This window comes from Halictus rubicundus, unplaced genomic scaffold (genome assembly GCF_050948215.1).
Source record: "Halictus rubicundus isolate RS-2024b unplaced genomic scaffold, iyHalRubi1_principal scaffold0215, whole genome shotgun sequence".
NCBI classification, from domain to species: Eukaryota; Metazoa; Arthropoda; class Insecta; order Hymenoptera; family Halictidae; genus Halictus; species Halictus rubicundus.
The window spans coordinates 228,346-243,681 of NW_027488756.1; positions in this window are offsets into that span (position 1 = coordinate 228,346).

Consider the following 15,336-nt stretch of genomic DNA (forward strand, 5'->3'; position numbering starts at 1 on the left):
TATTTTCATATTTTTACATCCTATAACATATTATGCCTTTAAATCCAACAATTCTTGTCCTCACTGTTTTTGCGAATCGTTAAAAGATATTTCAAGCGGACAGCGTTCATGAGGCACGATTGTATAGACATGTAGCGGATGTTGAGTGCGGGAAAGAAACTTTCTCCGTATCTTCGGGTGACGGGGTATTTTCCCCTCATTAAGGTCATTTTGCATATCCTTGTCCCGGTCTAGTGCGTGTGGAAGGGCTAAATACAACACACAAGGTAACAAGATGTCTGTCGACAAAATGGCCGCAAATAACCATGGGATTTCACGAGATTGGAAAAAAATTAACAATCGCGTTCGCCAGAAATGACGCATTTATTTCATTGCGTTTCGTGTACAGTCGTATGGATGAGCTTTTTCGTGTTGACGGGACGTAATCCGCGCTTATTGAAATCGAAAAATATAACGGATTACACGTTCAAATAGAGAGAAGAGCCATCGAGTCGCTCGGGTGAAAGATCAATCACTAGATTGCGAACTTTAATGCGAAATAAATATCGCCTGCGTTCATTGGAAAATACACAAACCAAATTTATTTCCCTTTTGAATCATTTAAACATTTTTAGATTTTCTAAATGCATCTATACTGTTTTACTTATGATCCATTCATTCTTAACAGGAATCTATAAAATCTGCAGTCTTGTTAATCATTGTTCGTTTAGTCTAGGATGAATAATCTTTTAAAATATAATTTTTGTAATTCGACACTCTCCATGCGCTGTTACAGAAAACTTTCAAATTCCACGAAATTATTGATTGGTCACCGGGAACGCGGCAGTAATCAGTGTTAGGCGTGGCGAATAATTTCATTAGTACGTTTTCAGCAGCACAAGGAAAGAGTCGGCTTGTTATTCTGTGTTTACCAGGGACGTTCTCTCCTTTTCTGTTCTACATTACCCCGGTTCTACTGACAGCATTCACGTTTATGTCGGCCTAACCCTCACTTCTCTTCGCTGTTGTGTCAGAGTAAGAAGTTACAGGACCCACGGCTCGATCACTAGTCATTTAATCGGCCATGAAATATCGAAAATCGTTACCTCATAATATGCTGATTAATTTTATTTTATTTCTACCGGCTGCGATTTCTGCCTCCATCGCTTGGCTGCTTCAACGTGCAATCGTAGAATTAGGTAATAAATAATAATATAAATCCGTTTTTACGAAGAAACGTTAAGCAACAGTGCCTGCTTTGTATTTTCCACATTTCTTCACAGGTGAGGAGAGGTGTTAGCTCCACTTTTGCCAGTTCCACTATCATAATTTTTCCAGCCACGAGGCTCAGGGACAAACAGTTTCTCTGGAAATAAAGCATCGCCTCCGGAAAGGGCAAATTTTTTCGTGCAACACAGGCACGCGCGGTTTGCTAGAGTCTTACACAGAATGTATGTCGCGGTGTGTACCACCCACGTGCTCTCAGCAAATACCACCCTTTTCTTCAGTGAGAACAGAAGCATCCCGGTGGTAACAATATCGCTACCCGCTAACCGATACTACTTATCGTCCCTTTGACAGCGAAACTGTATGCACGTGACATCCTTTTTTCCCAGCCCTGCGAACGTCAGAGATGAGAACCGCGCCAAGGGAAGAGAATTTAGGGGGAGAATTGCTTACGGCGTTTTTAATACGTCTGATCGCCATACGGTTGACCCCTCGTGTTTTTGTTCTCTTCTGGCTACGACTTATTCCTCGTCGGTCACTCGCGACTCCTATTTAATCTGTGACTCATTGGTAGGATGATAGAAAACATGATGATGGGAGAGAAATAGTTAACGCATTGGTTACCAGCGGTTGTATTGGCAATAGACTTCATCATATGATATTGTTTAAGATGTCCTTTTTTAAAATGTGGTGTCATATACGGTCGGTAAAATATCGATAGAAAGAGAAATAATTACAGTAGAACCTCGCTTCGTCGACCGTCATTTATTGCTAGAACTCCTCGTCCCTTTCATACTCACACGGGAACATAATCAGATGCGAAAATCCGATTTTGATGAAACTTGTGGGAGCTTATAGTTCTTTGAAAAATATTTCACACTTTTTTTTTTATCGGCAACCATCCACTTTGAAGGGGTGAAAACAGCCCTCAAAGTTGGCGGTCAAAACCATATTTTTGGAGATATCTCGGAAACCAGAGGTCGAAAAAATTTGAATTTTTTTTTAAATTGTGTGTTTTTCAATGGGAAATGTAGTCGCGCAAGAAAATTTTAACAAAAGTTTGTTGTTTAAACAATATATTAAAAATTTGATTTTTTTGCGGCGCGCCGTAATTATAATTAGCACCGCGTCACGCTGCTACCTGCGCCACCTTCTTTCGCTACTAATAAAATAATAAACGGTATTGTTTAAAATACTATACAGGTTTATACTAAATGCTTACATTTCGATAAAACCAGCCAGAATTCCTTCCTACGCACGCCAGGCGCAAGAATATCTTCCATTATGCATAATTATTGTTAAATGGCAAAAAAAAACATGTACCCCCTATTTTGGATCAAAGATCACACACCCAAGTTTACATTAAAATGAACTAACAATAAATAAGGGAAACTGAAAAAAAATCAAATTTTTAATATATTGTTTAAACAAAAAACTCTTGTTAAAATTTTCTTGCGCGACTACATTTCCCATTGAAAAACACACAATTTGAAAAAAATTCAAATTTTTACGACGTCTGGTTTCCGAGATATCCCAAAAAATATGGTTTTAACGCCCGAGTGGATGGTTGCTGATAAAAAAGCACGTGTCAAATTTCTTTCAAAGAACTATAAGCTCCCATAAGTCTCATCAAAATGGGATTTTCGCATCTGAATATGATCCCTTGTCAGTATCGCCAGATAAGGTGAGGCAGCACAAATTGACGGGAAAAAGTTACCCTCTGTCTGCCAGTACCGGATTAGTCAGATATAAAACCCGTCATGTTACCGGGGGCTAGAACTTTCTGTGAACAATATTTTTTAGTGTTGGTGTTAATTTTTAAAACATAAACGCATGCTCTTCCATGTAAAAAAAGAGATACTGTACATACATAGTACAAATTAAAAAGTACTAACATAGCTATATTTTAGATGTTAGTTTTATTTCGGTATCTATTTCAGACGTTAAAACCACGTCTTGAAAAAGACGTCTTTAGGGGAGTCGTATCGTCGTCATTTATTTCAATAATTCATCATAGATTTGAAGATACGAATTTTGGCCACGAACTCGGCCGAATTCGCCACTGTGCGATGGCTGGCAACTTGAGGTTGTACTCACACCCGATGAGGAGCTTTCGTTGACACATGTTTAGAAAGTTAGGGGTCTTTACTGTGGACGATACCTTGTTCTTAAGGGACCTGGCCGCGGAGTAGGGATGGGCGGGGGTGTCTTCTAGGAGCGCGAGTGACTTCTCATTACTTATCGTGGAACCATCCGGAGACGTATTCGGCACTTTAAGTAATTTTGCGAGTGAATCGATCTGGGAGCAGGAGCAAGTGTGTGAAGTGAGAACAACATAATTCCACATCGTCATTGTAATATTCGGACAAGTAAGTATTTTTATTGCTACTATTTGTTATCGTTCGTGCTTTTGCTTATGCTCTTCCGCTATATTTGTTACATTGATATAACTTCTCTTAATTTTCGTATATATCTCTTTAATTAATGTTTAAATTAGTATGTTTTCTTATAAACCATGCCACAGAAATTTTGACTGTATTTTTCAATTCTAGGCAAGCAAACAATGGAAACTGCAACGTGGACGGTGGTTCAGTTCATCGAAGATGGCAGCGTGGAGGCAGTGCCAACAAAGTGGTTAGAGGGCGAAAATTGTTACTGGCCACCACTGCAACGGGGTCGTTTGATGACCGCAATCAAAAAAATGGAGGCCAGTAACAATTTATGGACCAAGTACAAGGTCAAGATTTTTAGAAACAGCACTTTCGGTAAGTTACAATTATTATACACTCTAAATGTACAATTGAAATAATAACGCTTGTAACGCTTTCGTTTAATGCTTCTAGATGACTACACGAAGGCCAGAAACAAGGCAAAGGCCGCAGAGGAGACGAGCGATCTGCAATCGGAGGCAGAGTCACCATCGGAGAGAAGAAAGAGGCCAGCGTTTACATTAGAAGACAGTACCTCCTCTGACGAGGCAGCAGTTTTCTACCCTGCTCCAGATTTGAAAAAACAGAGGAACATAGGTATGTAAATTCAAAAGCAAGCACTCTATAAAACATTATATTGTAGCATGTATAGAAAATTCGAGACGGAAAAGTAAAACAAAACGCGGAACGACAAGCTTCTAGAAGTTTCGCGAAGGGAGTTTGTAGGCAATCACGCGGGGAAGCGACGCGAGGGGAGCGCTCGAAAAGTCGAATCACGCTTAACGACCGGGTGTTGATTTCACGTTCGCGGATAGCAACGAATTTATATAAATAGAGGGATCACGGAGGGACTCGGCCTATTTGCTATTCCGAGAGAGAGGACGAGGTAAGGACCACGGCCGCTCTTGGTTAGCATTAGCACCCCGGCAGGAGAGTACGGCGATAATACCTGGACGCCTGTCGGGAGAACGGGAGAGGACGGGAGTCTGTTCCTGGTCGCTCGTTCGACATGGAGAGTACGGCGATAATACCTGGACGCCTGTCGAACGAGAGAGAACGGGTCAACTCCTGGCCGCCCAGGGCTCGGCAGGAGAGTACGGCGACAATACCTGGACGCCTGCCGAGAGGGAACGGAAGAGTGTTCCTGGCCGCTCGTCTCGACAAGGAGAGTACGGCGATAATACCTGGACGCCTTGTCGAGCGAGAGAGGACAGAGCATCTTCGGATCGGTTGCGAAAATACCACGGAACCTAGCTAGAGTATACGTGTGATGAGAGAAAGTTTGCATGATTGTGATTTATAATGCGAGCAACTGAATGAATTTATACATATACCTCACTTTCCTGTACCCCTGTTCCTAACCCAAAAATAAATTCTTTTATCCAGCATATCCTGATTAAATCCTTACCATGGCTACAATATGTAATATATAATGTACGAATGTATTCATAGTTATAAATCATTCTGGTTCTGTAATTAGTATATCTTTTTAATCAAAATATATTTTATTTTCAGCCGCTTGTTCGCACTCTGTTGGCGAGGAATCGCAGGGAGAGGGACAAGAGGATGAGATACATTCCGATAAGCAGTGTAGTATTGGTAAGTTAAGAAAAATATTTTAGAGATAAATAAGTTCACTTCAAAAAATATAATATCTAACAAACAATTAATAGGAGAGCAAACGGAAAATAATTGCTGCAAGGGGTGCCAAAAAAGAGATGGGATGTTAAAAACACTAATACTGCAGAACCATTTGACGAGAGTTCTGCTCACAAAAGTATTAGCAGAGGTGCGTGCGCTGAAGGAGATAACACAAATCAATAACGCAGGAGGATCACGCAGCGGGTCGTTTCTGAACAAATTCCCGAATTTAAAATTCCCGCTAAAATCGTTAGAAGAGGTAACATTGGTTGAAGAAATTCTAAGCAATCCGGAGGAATTTGATTATGGAGTAAGTACAATTTACAGATGTAATAAATAAACTAAAAGTAATTGATCTTTCATTTCCAATTTGATTTTTTATAGTTGAGTCCCATTTTCCCTAGATCATTTACTATTTGTACTCCCAGTTCCATTATCACAGGATTATGATCTGAGCTTAGTTCGTGTAAAACCAGCATTTCGCAGATGTCTCTATTATGTATGAAATTGTACGAAACGACTTTGCTCTCTTCGAAATGTTAGAAGAATGAATTTTCTGAAATAAAAGAATCTTTTATAAAAAAATTGCAATTGGTCGGAACCGAATTTTTAAAATTTTGCTATGCAAGTAATTTACATTTTCTGTGTGTTTTCTCTCGTACAAAAGAACTTTTAGTATTTTCCCCGCAATTCTTTCGAAATTTCTTTTTCCCTTCGCGTAGTAAACTAATTCATCCAGAAAAATCTTACGGTTCGGTATGACGAACTGACTCTTTAGTAATTGAAAGAGCGTCTAAAAGAGTAATTTAATTATAATTTATCAAAGCGTAATTCGGTTCGCGATGATATCGGAAATACTCGAAAACTTTTGATAGCCGAAAAGATTATTCCTAATCGTGGGATGTTTTCCCGATATCGGAGCCCGGACTATGCCCCGAAAGAAATTCCGATAGTTATTATTCAATCAAACTTGCCGCAAATTTTTTCATTACAGATTTATTATTTTAGAATAGAATAGATTTATAGATTTTTTTTCCCCGTCTAACCGTTCAATCTATTTCGGTGCATAGTGTAATGGAATGCCCACTGCGTAGGAATTGCAAAATAAAAATTCGCCGAGATAAATTACAGCGGTTTTGCAACGGCCTGGTAGCTATATTATATTTTACAGGAAACACAGTTTTTAATTGAAGCAATTATATTCATCCTTAGACAGGTACATGTTATATAACTCCTCCATTTTGCAATTTTACGTAAAAACAAAAATATGAGAATAAAGCTAAAATGTTGCTTAATATTCTCTAAAAGAATGTCTTTTGTTTACAGTATCTTTGTACGCGAGAGAAAAATGTTAGATTCACTCGATTTTATGAGGTCTACAAGGTTGCATATACCCTTAAGTTAAAGAGAACTATTTTAGTGAGATTGATGGCAACAGTAATAGAGAACCAACACTTTGCATACTCACACCCGCGGTGAATAGGTCAGTGCTGATTACTGGCTGCAACTTTGTTAACCGTTGAGTGACTTAAACGCAGGTGCTCTGTCATCGAATCAACTCAAGTGCAACCTACATTGCCGATGGTCAACTAAAAATCGTTAGAATTGCTGCACAGAATACAAGACTGTTTGTAAATATTATATCAAGGACAAGTTGTAAGTAGTTTGCAGCAAAAGACAAACACCTCGAGGGCCTGTCTCCACATCTTTTACAACTGATAATCCTGATAGATCCATTTGTTATTCCGTCTTCGCTACATTGTACGGACTTGTTGCTCACCTATAACACGCGCTAATAACCATAATTTAAACTTTACCTACTCATTTTTTCCATAAACGAATAAAACCCGGAGTGTGGTGATTGCTTTAGAAGTGACATCATTTGAAACATTATTTCAAATAAAATATTAGTTTATTTTATAATTATTTCAGATAATTGTGAAATTATTTTCCAAAATTATATCAGAAACATTTGAAACATTATTTCCAATAACATAATTAGTTATATATCATTTATTGTTCCCCTCAGGGTTACAATTCCCATAGCATCTCCTTCCTTTCCCCGCTCTTATCCTAACCTTAGCCTAACTTACCAATTACCTTACCACGCAAAACCGCACACAGCTTTATACCCAAGCGAGAGAGAGAGAGAGAGAGAGAGAGAGAGAGAGAGAGAGAGAGATATCTTGTCGACTTTCCATAAAATAGGATAAAAGTAACAATATAAAAATAAAATAACCAACGCCAGAAATACAATAACTTAACCTACAATAAGTTACATTATGCAACAAAAAACAACAATTAAATATCAAAAGCTTATCACAGAAAAAATAATAATACACAGCATACCTGTCTTTTCTCTCTCTCTCACACACTCACCCACACCTCCGCCCCCTTCCCTAACCTCATCGATCCCCTCGCCAACTCATATTCTCCCACCATTCGTCCACCTTCCTCAACCATTCCTCCCCTTCCCCCTCGACCCGAGCACTGCCCCCACCATCCCATGCCATCCTCTTCCATCATCCCCTCCGATTCACATTTCCCATCCGTGTTCAATAACATAATTAGTTTATTTTATAATTGTTTGAGATAATTGTGAAGTTATTTTTCAAAATTATATCTGGTGCCCAGATTGTCGCGTTTGAGTATATTTTATACCGACCCTCTTTTGACATATTTGAAATAAAGAAATATAAATATTGAAATAATATAATACTTGAAATTGCTAATGTATCAAATGAATCAATACTATTTTTATTTGCAAACAGCAATATGGAAATAAAGGTGGGAAATAAATTATTTCGAATAGCTATTTCTTCTTTTAACTAAAATTTTTCCAGGTCTGCCTAAGGATCGGTATAGTGAGCTCAAAGTTTCGGGACGAATAACAGTGAAAAGAAAAATCATTAGATTATGGCAGATGTGGAAAAATGGAAGTGTCTTGATTCGAGAATTTCTGTTTCCCAAGGGCTTTGGTACAGTGATCCCAAAATTTGGGAATGAGTGATAACCAATGGTAAAATCATTAGCTTACGAAAACTGTGTTATTTTATATTTACGGACACTAGGTTGTTCGAATTGGGCAGGAAACGGCAGTAATCGGACACTTTCGAAAAGACGATAACACTCATTGGGCTTCAATTTTTTCGAGACTTTAAATTAGTTTCTTAGCTGATGTAAACAATTTTTTTGAGAAATTTATGTCAACCGCGGAGAAAATTTGTTGTCACATTTTTTAATTTTGCACATCATGGGTGAAGCTGAACCCAAAGAAGGTACTCTGGCCCTCAATGTCAGCCGAAGGGTGGCATTGAGGGGTGTCGACGACCCGGCGAGGAGGGGGTAACTCGGTAGAGTGAGGAAAAGGGCTCAAGACCGCTGTTATTTTCAGTTATAATGGGGTGAGCACCGTTCCGGTTAGCTACGTACACGGTAAACTGTCGTCGGTAGTTCCTCTATTTCTTCGGAGTTTCGTATTTCCTCGGAGCGCGTTGCCGCCGGGCATTCGAGTCGGCGATTTGTAACGAAAGCCATCTTAAACGAACATGATTGCGAACTTTCCTAGGCACAAGTCGGCCTACCAGCTACGGCTCCGACCGCTATGTCTTCCCGTTTGTCGCAACCAACTCGCGTCGGAATTCTTTTCGATTGTTGTCGGTCGCTTTACTGCGATCGTTCGATTCCACGAAGGGGTTAGGGTGACCCGACCAACGAACGAACACTGTTGAAGTTATTATTGGCAAATCGATATTTACTGAGGGCTCTTTCCGCAATAAGACCGTGTCAGAATTAAACCGCGGTTCTAATTACATAAATATCGGTTGTAAACGCCACAGCCGAGTAATCGAATTCAGGCTCAATTAGAAGCACCGCGCATGGACGACACCACACCAACGTCAACGCGTTTGCATTATGGGATTTTACGCATTTATAACGAAAATGAATCGATCGAATAGATAACTTTTTGAAAATTATTTTCAGCTTTTCATTGTTACGGAGTGTTTTGGATCTTCGTTGGGTTCCGTAACGAGGAACCTTTAACTTACGATCCGAATGATTTGAGAAATAAAATGTGATTTGTGGGAGAGCTAACTGATTTATTATTGTTACCACTGCGATTCTCGGAAAAGAGAGCGAGGGCTCGACGGATTGCCGTGTATATTGACGCGGCTCTCTCCCCTCGCCACGCACCCCGAACTACCCTTGCCACCCGAAGTGTGCGTGGTGAGAGGGAGACGAACCGCGACGACGGCCGAGTCCTCAATACAAACAAAGTTCGGCAGTCGCTAATTTGCTGTGTGTGCGTGCGGACGCACAGCGGCACCGAACAGCTGATTGCTCGAACACTGAGAAAAGAAATAAATGTCAATGTAGCTTCCAAGGCTTGAAAATTTTTATTTTGCATAAAAATCACTGAGCAACAGTTCCTTTAATTTTTCTAAATCGACGATGTCAAAAAATGTGTGCATAAACGTTCCGAAGAATATATGTAATATTAACAATACCAGAATTATAACAATTAAAATAAGAAAATTGGATTTACACTGAACGACTTTCGAGCCCTTCACGCGTGGTTCAAATTGTGAATGCGTGCACCTACGTATCTGCAACAGCACTGATAATAATAATTCGATAATTTTCTTCTTCGTTTCTCCTCTTTTTGATGGGAACGAATCGGTGTATTGGTCCGGTGCAGTTAGGTGGACTTTAGGTTAGGTTAGGTGGTCTTTGTTCGCTGAAAATACGTCGACGGAAATTGCCGTATTTCCCGCGTCTTCTTCCCGAAGCGCATAGTTCGGCGAATATTTATAGTGCTCGGGCTCATCAGGATGGCTGAATTATTTGTCGCAGTCGGGCTTTTTCCTTCCGTTCGACCGTTCTATTATTTGCGCTGATGACGCTTGAGCAGCGTCCGGAGAACATCTTGTAATTAAACGTGCTAATGGGGACCAGCAGCTGGGTGAGGAAAACGCATTAATTAAAATCCATTAACGACCCCCGGTACGAGGTAGCCGATGCATCAAGCACAATACCTGTCGCGCATCCTTGCAACGAAGCCCGAAACTGATCGATCCTTGTCGTTAATTTGATCGCTATGCGCGATCAAGATTAATCTTGAGAACCACCATTTTGCGGGTCACTGGTCGAACCAGACTGGAACGCTTTTTGAGGTTTTTTAAGATATTAATGGCAGAAAATATTGCAGGGTCAACTGCTCGTATGGAAAACTTGAATATATACGAATCTCTCTTTTTGGGATGTTATAAACAAATTTTCAGAGCTCCTTTCGCATCAATCGAAATACCAGACTGGTAAAGTTGACTAGACTAACTTCAGCTTCGACAAAATGATGGATTCAGTACAGTTCACAACTGGGTTACGAATTACCGCGAATTAAATTGTAATTAAGAGCCGAGGGTAGTCACGTGACTTTTTCAGAGTCATCAGATCGGTAACTGCTGTATAATTTCTGTTCACAGCCTTCAGGCACTGACTTCAGATCCGTCTTGGTATTGATCCGACGGATCTTAAGTCTGTGACTAAACTTGTCACATTTTTTGCTCTGTATTATCGATATCATGAATTCTGACGGCGGAAACGTGCTTCAAGTTTTTCGCTTTATTTCGCAGAGAATCAGGACAAAATATAGCTCAATTTGTAGCCGGTGATATTTTCTAGCGCGCGCTACTCTCGACTTTTTGGCCTACTACTAATGCTTATATTAATATTACCAAATATCTGCATAATCTCGTCAGCTCACGATCAGCGCGCGCTAGACTGAACCTTCCTCTTTCAAAGAAGCGCTTTCCCAGCGAAAAATATTCTCATGTAAGGACGAAAAGTTGAGGCACGTAAAACCATTTTTCGCCTATTTTTGTCGGTAATGTGGTCACTGTACCTTATCGCGAATCTGCGGAGTCTTGGCTCTTAAATGCAATGTAGTTTGGCGAGCAAGCAGAGGTACTTGAATTCCCTTAACGAAGGAGAGAGGGAGAAAGAGAGAAAGAGAAAGAGTAATTCGAATAAAACACAAGGAAAGGGAGAAATGTCATTCCACTATTTCAATTACGAGATGGTAAGACCCAATTGGCGAATCTGTTACAATTTATCTTTGAGCCATTATACTGGCGACGGTCTCCGCGCACAGAGGAAATCGAAGGTACATTTCCGGGACAAAGGGCATCAGCTATTTCGTTGAAGGGTTCGAGAACGAGGTCGTTGCGTTAAGAACGGAAAAACTGCATAGAACAAAGCGAAATGGCACTCGTCACAACAACTCAATTTTCACGGGACATTATGCAACACGCGTCAAAGGAAAAGTCGGGTAAGCGGTTGACAAACGGACGAATAAATCCGCCTTGATCTTGGAGGCGTTTATGCGCGACTTTAGATAGCCGTGTTAGGGAGCATAAGAACGTGGTTAGGATCTTTTCCAGCTGAACGAGCCGCAATCACGCTCTTAGGATCTCTCGTGTCCGGAGCACGTGTCCTGTGCGAACTTCTCGCGTCTTCGATGTCGAAAGTTTTCCATTTCCCGAGGGTTCGCGGGGATGTAATTTAACTGCGATTGCTTGACAATGTGGTTTCATAGTTGGTTGTGAAAGAGAAAGTTGTTACCTCGGGATAACGAAAATGGCGATATTCCTAGTAGTCAAATAATAAAATAAAATTTATTAAAATTTAGAACCAGCGAGGTTATCAGGCAGTCGTTATTACATTTTTTATCCATCGATTTTAAATAGAACACGCGCCATTTTGTTCCAACGCGAACTCCTTTTGGAAGATTTTTACTGCAACAGGAATTTAATCCCGTTAAATTAATGCGAATCGTCAATCCATAGCCTACGGCTTATCTGGAATATCAGTATAACGAGCAACGACGTGAGCGCACATTTCGTTCTAGCTAATTGTATTTGCCAATAAACATCGACGGTATATTAATTACATGTTCGTCATGCATTCGAACGATTTGTTAGCATTTCTCCATATGAAAGTTTGGGATGATCAATAGTCATTACGACATTACAGTCGGTTCGTAAAAATGGAACTTATGAAACGGAATGAAGTGCGTTCAGCATCCCTGGTATGTGGAAAATTCGATCCTCGGAAATTGAAGCGCGTTTCCGGTTGGATTACCGTTCCCAATGCCCCTTTCTCTGTAATCGTGACTGATTAAACAAACTTTATTAAACGTTGATGGCCTGCCGGCTAATTTCACTCGCAGACTATCCGTGTTGAGCCGGACAGAGGGTCTTGCTAATCGTTTCGCAGATATTAAAATGCGAGACCATGGACGATGCTTTCTGGGCCCGCTCTAGGGGGGGGGGGACAACCCGGGCATTTGCCCGGGGCGCCAAAATTTAGGGGCGCCATTTTGGCTTTGGCTGTAAGTGTGAGAAAAATATTGATGTTTAAAATATTCAGTTAATGGAAAATGTCTGACTACCATTGCCAGAAAATTTTGCAAAAAAAAAAGGTCATTCTGTTCAGCGCGGTGTTTAAAAAGGGGCGGCAATTTTTTTTTGCCCGGGGCGTCGTAACCGCTAGAGCGGGCCCTGATGCTTTTCATCCCTTAGCAGCCAGTACTTACAAGCTTGTGTACGAGCGCAATTAAGAGATTGCTGTTCCTTGGGACCGTATTGAATTTACTGTAATTAAATTGCGAACCTTTACACATTTATAGTGTGAGAAGATCTTCGAAAATTTCTAAAATTCAGAGTAAATTGATTGGACCTTGCAACCTGAAGTTGGCATCATGACTTTGTCAGCGCTTGCGGCCATTTTGTTGTACGTTTGATGAATTAGTCTGCGCTGACCTGTCGAGCGGTATTGACGCGTCGTTAGCGGAAATGAAATAATTATGTAATTATTATATGTAATTTGTCACAGACTTATCCACTAACGACACGTCAATACCTAACAAGTCATCACAGCAACCACTGACATAGTCATGTTGCCAAATTTAGAAAACTAATAAGACATTCAAAATATTGGTATGTTCGCGTTAATTCGCACACTACTGTATTTTAGTCATCTACAAGTCTAGTTACAAGTCAGCGAAAAAATTGGACAACAAATGACCAGAGTGTTGTAAAATCACGATTTTATATACATGAATAAAACTAAAATGTCCGTTTATTGACAAGTCGCATCGATAGAATGCAGATAGAATTTTTCTTGTGCAGAGAAGTCCGCAGTCTAATTAACTGTCCTCCAAAGAAAATTTAAAGATTATTTCAGACGAGTTTCTCGCCGGTCCGTAAACTTACAAATCAATTAATCCGATCTCGGTCGAATCGACTAATTGTCTCATCAGCCTCTGTTGCTTGTATAAAGTGCATAACGAGCGTATTACTTCTCCCGATTGAGACGCTCTTTGCCAGCACCGCAATTGCTTCCAAATACTCATCGATCATTCAATTTCGCAGTGGACGAGACTCGCCCCTCTCGGTTTCGCAGTTTCATAATTATTGTTTCCCGGGCGGGCTGTGTCAATTTCGCGCGCCGCTGGGTGAACCCATGTCTGTTAACTTTGAATGAACATCATTTTATCTCTGTTCATCTTCCCTTTTCTCTTTCTAGTATTTTGTAATACAAAGTGATTTCTCTATATATGTCGCCAAGGCCTGCATGATAAACGTCGCGGAACTATCCCCACTACGGGGTATACCCCGTGAAGGACCACGGAGCTCGAGAGGCCTCGGACGCCGAGGAGTGTAATCATGTCTCCTGGACGATACTTGACGCTGGCAAGCCCTTTGACATATATCGAGAATTCACTGTATTACGATTTTATCTCTGTCGTTAACTTGGACTAACACGTCGGTCACATGCTAGTGACGTAATATTTCTTTATCGAACTTCATAATCAATTTTTATTACCACCTACAATTTTCTTTCGAAGTAAGACGATTGGTCGGGACTTTCGAAATTTTTAGGTGCATCGCCTGAAACGTTTGCTTTTACTGTGGTTATTATTGCATTTTATTTTGACGGCGAAAATGTGACCGGGTCTGAATGGCTCTCGAGTGGCTTTCAAGAGAATGCAGTGACGCACGAACGAACACGAAATTTTCATTCCACGCTGGAACATTTCTACAGAGAGAAAATCGTGTTATTCCCGTCAACACCGTGTAGCTGCTGAGTGAGATAAATCAATTCCGTGTTTTGACAGCAGGTTCTTCAGCAACTCAATTGCTTTATTTTATATCGTTATTTAAGTACCAGACGCATGAATACCCATTCGAGTGTTTTGTTTCGATAAACGTATCGTAAACATATTGAAATATATTTATTGAACGATCTTCCGTGAATGCGTTTGCGCAGTCTGTCGACGCTCGTGAATTATACAATTTTTAATCTTTAGGCCTCTATTTCCAGTGTCTATTCACGCGCTTTTTAGACAAATGAAGATTTGAGAACATTGTTTAGACTCGTTTCAACGGGTCCCGCCGTTTTAGTGTTATTTTACGTAATTTTTAAACAGATCGATATTTGGGAACGTTTAAGGGATTAAATTGACCATTAAAAAATATTCTTCTTGACAATTTTCGTGTAGAACGAATTGCTTCCACTAACTCTTGAAATGACGTAGCACACGGGAGCCCAGGTTCCAATTTCAAGAATGCAAAAATTTTGCAGGAAGTTAAAATTGCCTGTCGATCCATCTCGATCACGATTTCTGGGTCACAGATTAAAATTATTCGATGTGTCCGTTCCCCGTTTCTTCGAAATAGTCAGGATTCCTTAATCCAACCCACCCCCGTTGGTGATCGCGCGAGCAGCGTGTATGTACGTTGCTTCTTTCTTCTCGTCGTTCATACACCCGAGGGCTGTCTTTTATTCATTTTCGCCACTATCTTGTTCGTTCGATTGTTGTTAATTTTGCCCGGCTTGTTTCCGGACGACTACACGGTGAATCAAATTGAGAATTTCATTCGCGTCGGAAGATACAGGGGTGCGGACCCCTTTGTTTGTCCTCTCCCTATTGATCGCATCAATTCAGCCTTCGAGGACACGTGTCGCCCTTCGATTTTCGACCAGCGCCCGCTGGCAT